Below are 10,000 nucleotides of genomic sequence, written 5' to 3'. Positions count from 1 at the left end.
ACGAAACCAAGAGATAAACCCCGCTTTCCCAGGAATTACCGGGTACGTCAGCTAATATATGTGTGCGTGTTTGTATGTTGGAGTGTGTGTGTGTATGTATGTATTCATGTATGTATGTATGTGAATATATTTAAGATCTACAAAGATCAGAACTTCACTGCAGCTCTTGGTGGTCCAACTCATATATGCAATCTATGTGGGTGTCTTTTTAATACAATGTCTGCCACATTAGACTCCATGATGTATCGAAGGTGTAAGTGCAAGAGATGTTCAGACTGCACGAGGAGTAGAGTAGACAACCACCATATATATATATATGTATATGTATGAATAGACACACACACACACACACACACACACACACACACACACACACACACACACACACACACATATACTTGCATACACATATTAAATAAAAGGATATACGCATACAAAAATGCGTGTGAATACACATAATCATACACATAGAAATGCAATACTCCGTAGATACACACACACGGAAGACACATACATACACACGAGCAGCTGCAAATAAGCTTAAAATAAATTACTGGTTCATGTTTGAAAAGTACACGAAAATTTTATGTCAGCACTGGGAGGTTAACAAAGCAATTATAGAGTGATCCTCTGCAATGTGTTATTAGAGGTGCCAACTCACTCTGCTATAGAAAATAGTAATAGCTTCTATTCCAGACTCACATTGGACTTTATAATGTTTAATGTCATCTGTGTGATATAATCTCTATGCAATATCATTGTGTGCAATATCATTGATATTAGTTATACTGAGACATCGCAAATATTTCACTCTCAACTTTAATTCATGCGTTTATTTCTTGCCTCATAAACCTAGCACGCAGTCAAGACTCGTCTTTATGTTATACATTAATAAAATGATCTATTCTGATAATGCTAAGTGAATCATCTTACGGAGTCAAAGTAGTACAGTTAAAAAGTCAAACATAATTTACACATAACTTAAGGGAGAATTGCAGTCAGTCTGTAGTTTAACTGATAACAAAGTCGCCTAGTATATGATATATACATAATACAGGACCCAAAGGGAGTTTGTTGGATTTTTTTTTTACTGTCTCCAATAATTACTTATGATGTCTGATGAGCCCCAGCTAGTATAAACCCTGTGTATTTCTCTCTAATAATAATGATAATAATAATAATAATAATAATAATAATAATAATAATAATAATAATAATAATAATAATGATGATGATGATGATGATGATGATGATTATGATGATGATGATGATGATGATGATGATGAGGAGGAGGAGGAGGAGGAGGAGGAGGAGGAGGAAGAGAAGAAGTCCTGGCGGAACTTTCTGAATGGCACACCTAATGAAAAATTATCTTGAGTCGTTTTCTTTAATTTTTGTATTGCGGTCTGTCTGGTGGTGAGCTATGTCTCGTGAGTTCGCTTCAAGTAAAAGGTTTCTCATGCCTATCTTTTGTCTTCGGGGGCGGGGTTGTGCTGAAGAGGGTAGGGTTGTCCGTTTAGCTTTTGATTCGTTTCAGTCATTAGACTACGGCTATGCTGGGGCACCACTTTGAATAATTTGTTTGTCAAACGAATCACCAACCCAATGTAATCCTCAGACTAAACAATAAAGTTTAAGATAATACATGTGCTGATGTATATATATGTATACCTGTGTATGTATGTATGTATGTATGTATGTATGTATGTATGTATGTATGTATGTATGTATCTATCTATCTATCTATCTATCTATCTATCTATCTATTATGTTTGTGTGTCGTTACATAATAAAGGCAATTTAACTTTAAACTAATATTATTTAAACTCAATACTTTTTAGTAGTGTGTATGTTTATTGAACTTTTACAAGGAAACGTAACCTCGACGTTTCGGCTCACTCACCTTCGCATGTGTGTATGTGTGTGTGTGTGTGTGTGTGTGTGTGTGCGCGCGTATGTGTATGTGTGTGTATGTGTGTGTACTCACTGTTAAAGGCATCCATGAACCAGATGCAGTCACTCAAGGTTTATTCTACCACCCATTATACTTAATCTAATCACACACACACATATATATATAAATACGCGTGCACGTGTGTGTGTGAGTGCACACGTCGGTACGTGTATGCGTAAATCTTAAAATTAGGTGATAGCACTACACTGAGAGTGAATTTCACACTGCTTTAACAGTTTCTCTTTGTTCTAGTGTCTGCGAGTAATTGGTAAACTCCTAGTCTGTAGAATCGGTAGCCTGGTTTGGCAGCTGCAGCATAAAACTATTTCCTTGGTCCTCCCCCACCACCACAAAAAAAAAAGAGGAAGCAAGACAAGTGGCTGATAAACTTGGCGTTTGGTTGAAACTTTTGAAAGAGTAACAGTAACTGGAAAATACGAGCAGACATTTTGTGTCTTTTGTTGTTGTTTAGTGCCATCTTGTCCGAGCAAACAGATGATTAAAAGAATTCCAGTGTTACTTCGCCATCGTTTTTTGTACTTATTGTACATATGACTACATTATACAACGGGATCCTACTATCTTTAAAACTCTAGACTAGTGGTTTGGTTCTCAACCATTTTTTGCCTATGGATCCCTTTGATTCCTATTTTATTCTACTGGTTCCCTATCTAGTCCATGGATGCCTTTAGCACTGTATACACACACACGCTTGCGCGCGCGCGCATAGGTGAGAGAGCCGTAACCTCGAAATCACTTTACCTTGTAAAAGTTTCATAAACACACACTACTAAAATCTATTATATTTTTATGATTAAATATTATTAGGGATTGCATAAAAAGAAATTAAAATATTTTGTGTATTGTACAAGTATAACCACTAACGTAGCTAGATGGGGCGGAGGGGCGGTTCGCTCTGGGTGGCACTTTTATGCGGGCGGCACCACTTTTGGGTTTGTTGGAGGCAATATGTATTTTTTGTGAGGGTCCGGAGGCGGAAAACTGAAGTGCCGCCCCTGGCGGCACACACTGTAGCTACGTTCATGAGTGTAACCAATTTATTGCACATAAACTTTAACAACAAACTCTTATGTGCTCCCCCACCGTCTAAGGGCCATATGGACCCCGGTTGAGAACCAGTTTTAGACAGTGATTTTGCGGGATAGTTGGCTGCTATTTTTAACAATTGGAGTGATTGACTACACCGACGTCCCTTCATAGCTTCATATCCTAATTGTTTGGAGATGTTTCTGAAGGTCATCAACTGTTCACAGCTGTACTATTATTTTGTTTCTTTTATTTTGAACCTCGAACACTAGCGATGCGATCACACCTTTTACTTACGCAACTAATACTGACTAATAATTGCCGTGAGAAACTTTTCAGTCGATGTCTTTGTGTTTGTGTAATAAAAGATTATTTTATTACTTTTAATCTAGAAGACATCACTGCCTTCTATTGTGGATTGCTCAAACTGTTCTCACCGTCGAAGAAGTAGGTAGGGGTGGCCGCCTTATAATCTTACAAATGCATCTGCCCTGAAAAACTTTAAGCGTTGGTTTCTTTTGATTAAAACTCAAAGGTCCAACATTTTATCGGAAGAAATACATGGGAATTCGTGACAAGGTGTTTGTATTTGTTTGTTAGTGTCGGGAGGCTTTTTAAAGACTTATTTTCATTTATTGTCATAAATGTGTATGTATATATATGTATGTTTGTACGTAAGTACGTATGGGTGTATGTATTTATATGCGCATATATATATATATCCATATATATACGTATACAAATATACATACATATACATATATACATACATAGATATATGTATATATATATATATATATATATATATATATATATATATATATATATATATATATATATATATATACATATATATCTACATACATATACACATGCATACATACATACATACATACATACATACATACACAATTGCATTGTTTTCTTTTGATTGAAAATGAAGATTTAAAAGAAAACAGACATCAAAGTAAAATGGGGAACAAAAGCTAAAAGCAAACACTGCGGTATTGAAATTAATGAGAGACAATGAAGGAAAGTAATAGACATGTTGTTATATAAGCTACCCAAATGTATGAAAATAATCAAAGCCATTAAATAAAGCAAAGTGTAGAGAAGTGAGCATTTATACTATTGAGCAACTTAGCAGAAACGTTAGAAGTTCGGGTAAAGTAATTAGCTGTGATTCATACATTCTGTGTTCAAATCCAGCCGCGCTAAACTTTGCCATTCACTGTTGCAATGTCAATAAAGTACCAGTCAAATGCTGGAAGTGGGTTAATATTCCAATAATATTAGGCAGCACGCTGGCAGAATGCTTAGCGGCATTTCGTCCGCCATTACGTTCTGAGTTGAATTTCCGCCGAGATCGACTTTGCCTTTCATCCTTCCGGGGTCGATAACATAAGTACCAGTTGAACGCTGGGATCAATGTAATCGACTTAGCCCCCACCCCGAAATTGTTGGCTTTGTGCCATAATTTGGACGCACTATTCCTATAATGTGTTTTAGATGTTGATGAAATTACAGCAGAAAATAATCAGTCTTAAGTTCAAACTTTACGACTGCTATTGTATTTTGTCCTCCCCCCACTTCCTACAACACACCGAACTCCCTTTGTTCCACTTAACCTGAGTGGAGGAAGTCTCAATGCAGTCATTAAAAATAACAGCCAAATCTTCCTCGACTCCGGTTGTTTAAGGAGACGTTAGATAATGTTGCCTCAGCTATGCAAAAATTTAAAACATATTTAATCATAGGCCTGCTCGATCAGGATTGACCTCGGGATAAGCAATAGCTACCGCAACAAAAGGGTCCAAAACCTATGTTACAGTTGAGTGGTCAATGCTCTGAAGGAGCATTCATCCAGCTCTAAATTCCTTTTCTTCATCAGATTTAAACATGTCACTCAAGGGATTTTAAGCGATCTCTAATCCTGATAGAAATAGCAATCACATCGCCTTAAATTATACATTACGTTTTGGTGAAAGAAGGAAATATTGGATATAATAGTTCTAGAAATACCTTGTGTGAAAAATATGACAGGATGGTCTTAGTTGGAACATCTTTGATCATATTAGCTGCATCAGGGTTGACTCAGGCCAGTGGTTTCAACCGGGGACCATACGACCCTTCGGAGTCCATCATAAGATTTTGTTGTTGAAGTTTATCTGCAATAATCATTTTCAGTCCATCATTTCAAAACCTTGTATAGTGGGAATTTCCTCAGTTGCAAGCATCTCAATGCTTGCGCCTGTCTAGAATTCATTACATTACACTTGGATGTTAAAATCCTGTAAAATTCTTCTAAACATAGGTCACATCTATTGGTTTCAGGTCTGAATGATTTTGCAGTACAAATTAACTCCCATTTAATCGTATAGTCCTTGTTACTGTCCTTAAAAGATTGGATTAATTTGCCAAGGCTCATTTGAAACCTTTTATTTTGTCTTTAAATTAACTCAAATGATTTACCAGTCTCCTGCTATAATTTTTGTACTATACGGCTGACAATAACCTGATTTAATTTTCTTTCGATTAAAAATTTTGTAATATTTGTGGTTTCTTGGAAAATATTTTCGAAATAAACAACCATACCGAGGTATATCTAGTTAAGACCCTGAAAAGACTTCGCTGTTTTACAGTAGGGTTGCAATTGCAGCAATTACTAATCGAAACATATGTTGGACTTAAAAGTCGGTGTATAATTATAGAATTAAAGGTAACGCTATTACTACTTCGGAGTAATCTTTACACACACACACACACACACACACACACACACACACACACATTATATATGCAGAGTCTGACCACTTCTTGTACTTACACATTAGATCCAATATGGCGTCTGATATAGATTTTTGAACCAGACAATGTTTGAAAAGACACCCACATAGATTACATATCTGATTTGAACCATCAAGAGCTGCAGTTAAGCTCTGATCTTGTGAATCTAAAAATGTCTTTTGAGGCCTCCGTTAGATTTGCAGACACGCACACACACGCACACACGCACACACACGCACACACACACACACACACACACACACATACACACACACATATATATATATATACATACACACACACACGCACATACATATGTGAGTTTGTGTGTGTGTATGTGTGTGTATCTTTGTGTATGTGCTTGTTCACTTGACAACCGGTGTTGGTGAATTTACGTTCCTGAAAACTTGGGGTTCGGCAAAAGAACCTGCTAGAATTAGCACCAGGCTTTACAAAAGAAAGTAGATAAAATAATAAGTACTGAGGTCGATTCGTTCTAAAATTCTTCAAGCTGGTGCCCCAGAATGGCGCAGTCTAATGACTGAAACAAATGAAAGGTGTGTGTGTGTGTGTGTGTGTGTGTGTGTGTGTGTGTGTGTGTGTGTGTGTGTGTGTGTGTGTGTGTGTGTGTACGTGTGTACGTGTGTGCGCGCGCCTGTGTATGTATGCATGTATATTCTTTTATTCATTTACTTTTTTCAGTCTTAAGACTACGACCATGCTGGAGCACTGCTTTGAAGGACTTTCAGTCAAATGAATCGGCACCAGTATTTTGTTAAAGCCTGGTACTTATTCTATCAATTACGTTTGCCGAATCGGTAAGTTACGGGGGACGTAAACACACTAACAACTGACGTCAGGTGGTGGTTGGGACAAACAGAGACACAAAGACACACACAAACACATACACACACACACACACACATACACACATACACACACACACACACACACACACACATTCACATACGATTGACTTCTTTCAGTTTTCCATCTACCAAATCCACTCACAAGGCTTTGGTCGCCCGAGGCTACAGTTGAAGACACTTTCTCAAGGTACCACGCAGTAGAACAGGACTCGGAGCCTTGTGGATGAAAAGCAATCTTCTTACCACACAGCCACAGCTACGCCTTGATTCATATATATATATATATATATATATATATATATATATATATATATATATATATATATATATAAATATATATATATATATATATATATATATATATATATATATATATATATATATATATATATATATATATATACATATATAAACAATTTGATTCAGCTCTACACGCCTTAAAGTTTCGTAGATATATATATTCTTCTTCTCAGTATATCCGCTTTGGTAACTTGAGAGGTCATTGCACCACCATTGAACATGGGCGCTGTCCCCTCATTTAATTGACCCTATCAGTTTAGGAGGTCATAATAAACGGCACCACATGAGACATGACAACAGCCTTTCCTCTCAACTGTCTTCCGCTGATTAACTTCCAAAAAGTAGAAACTTTCCTCCATAAATTAACTTTCGACACTTATGTTTGTACAAAATGGCAATATTCTTTGCTTCAGCTTCGCTTCCAGAATATTCTGAATATATCAGAAAGGATAACTAAATTAAAAATAAATAAAATAGAATATTCATGGCGGAAAGAAAGATAAGATTTATGAGAACGAATAAGTAAATAATAAAATATATTGGAGATGGCTCCATCGATCTTGTTGCAGCCAGGTTTTTCATTTAATCTCATCTCGTACATACTTTATCAAATGGTTTTGGATGTGTTACCTAGTTTCAGTGATGGAGACAACATTCTATTCTGGGGGAATACTGTGTCGATATCGGTTGTATAAGTGGAGGCAAGTGAATTAATTCCAATCAGGAGTGCAAACCTCATCAAACATGACACTAATTTGTGTTTATACTGAAGTGTTTTTGAATGGAAGTGAATTTATATGAACCACAGATTATATATATGTATATACGTATGTAAATGTGTCTGTCTGTCTGTTTGTATGTATGTATGTATGTATGTATGTATGTATGTATGTATTGCTTAATATACCGTTTTCCTTTAATAAGGTGATAGTGTATAATTTGAAAGAAACTTGGTTGTTATTTCTGTGTAGATCAGTGATTCTCAACCGGAGTCCACATGGCCCTTGGGGGCCATATTTTGCTGTTCAGATTAATGTGTAATAAATTGGTTATACTTCTACAATACACAAAATATTTCAGCAACTTTTTTTTATACAATTCCTAATAATATTTAATTATAAAAGTATAAGTTTTATTTAAGCATTTAATGGCTATGAGAATCTAGTAGAGAAAAATAGGAACCACAGGGTTCCATAGGCAAAAAATAATTGAGAACCTCTGGTGTAGAAAAACCCTACTTTGTTCGTGGTATTACATTGTCGTGTGGGTTGGTTGACTCTGAAAATTTAAAATATCGCAATGATTGTTAGGGACATTGGTGTTTAATAATGAAAGAGAAGCATCGATCATTTTTTAGATATAACATATCGAACGCTATAACAATGCAATGCTAGTAGCAGGATTTGAACACCAGACGAACATATATGAAATTTAATACTTCAGGTGGAAGCATGTGGGTCTGTGCAGTTCAGAAGATTATTTCACAACCACGCAGTTCCCAGGTCTTGATTCCTTCATTCTAGGACTTGATACCTTGGGCAAGTATCTTCTTCCATAGCTTCAAGTTGATCAATAACCCGTGAATGGAATTTGGTAAACAGGAACTGTGTAAAATCCCATCATACTCGAGTAGGTATATATGGATCAAAACAGTTTGATTCAAATTCGTTGGTACTCTTTAGTTTCAAGCGTGGTGCTAGTCTTCAGCCATTTTGAATTTCAATGACAGAAGTTGATTGTGATTCCCGTAAGGTGAGCTGCGATTGGTCGAGGAAGGTCAAGCGGTATCATGGTTTGATGTTGATATATCGGTAACACTTAGTTCGAAAATACCGCATGGTGAACAAGAAACCGACCGCGTGCAGGACAGGAAATCGATCGGGTAGTTTGAGGAGAAGTAGGAAAGGGTGGAATTTGCCAGTATGCAAATGTATATGTGGGTTTGTAGATGCGTTCATATGGTTTTGCATGCATGCCTATATTGATGCGAGCGTGTGCGTCTGTACATGGGTGCGCACGACAACACACACATGTACACACACACACACACACACACACACACACACAAACACACACACAAACACACACACACACACACATGAACGAACATGCGCGCGCACATGCACAAATACACGCGCATACATATGCATGTATGCTCATGTAAGCACAGAGACACACACGTATTCATTTATATGTACATATGTATATACGCATGCATGCATATCAGGGTACACACATATACGCATGCGCGCGCACATGCGTACACGTGCGCGTGCATGCATGAATGTACACGCGCATAACAAGCGTTGGGGATTGGTAAGCTTTGGGAATTGGTAAACGTTGCAGATTGGTAAGCGTTTTGGGCTGGTAAGCATTTGGGGTGGGTAAGTGTTGGGGATTGGTAATTGTCGGTCCTACTCATGGGTTTGGTTGGTGGCTGTGACCTTGGTGCAGGCGGTGCAGAGTACTAGTTGGTTCTAAGATGGTATATCTGGGTTGTCAGCAGTCAGAGGCCTGAAATTTACCAGAAGGGCATACCTCGGGTAATAACAATAAGATAAATCGTATTTCTTGTTGATGGATACTGGAGATTGTTGCAGAGTATGGTGAATATGGTGGCACTCTGTCGACAATAGTTCACTTGATACTGAATGTTTCGTCTTGGAGGTCACGGAGTCTCCAGAGAAAACGAGACAAGGAAGTATCGTTCTCTCTGTCTCTGGATCTAAACGAGTGCTTATGTTGGGGATATCTTCCCTTGAAGTCATTAGCTGGCATACCTGTATATTGCCTAGTAATGGCATCGGATGATGTTAGGATGGCTACGGCAGGATTCTTCTACATGGCACATGGTGGGGTTTTGACAGTTGCAAGTTGGGGTTGGGAGGTGTTCGGGTGCATTTTTACGTCTGTTGATGCGTGCGATGTTAGATGCGATGTTGTCTTAGCAGGAGTAGCACACCTTGTCATTATGGGGGTTGAAGAGTTTGTAATACTTGTGGCCTCTGGGGAACTGTTTCTTAATTATGACAGGAAGCCCCTA

This window comes from Octopus bimaculoides, chromosome 15, assembly GCF_046866305.1.
Source record: "Octopus bimaculoides isolate indiv1 chromosome 15, ASM4686630v1, whole genome shotgun sequence".
Lineage (NCBI taxonomy): Eukaryota > Metazoa > Mollusca > Cephalopoda > Octopoda > Octopodidae > Octopus > Octopus bimaculoides.
Note: the sequence above shows the minus strand (reverse complement) of the source record.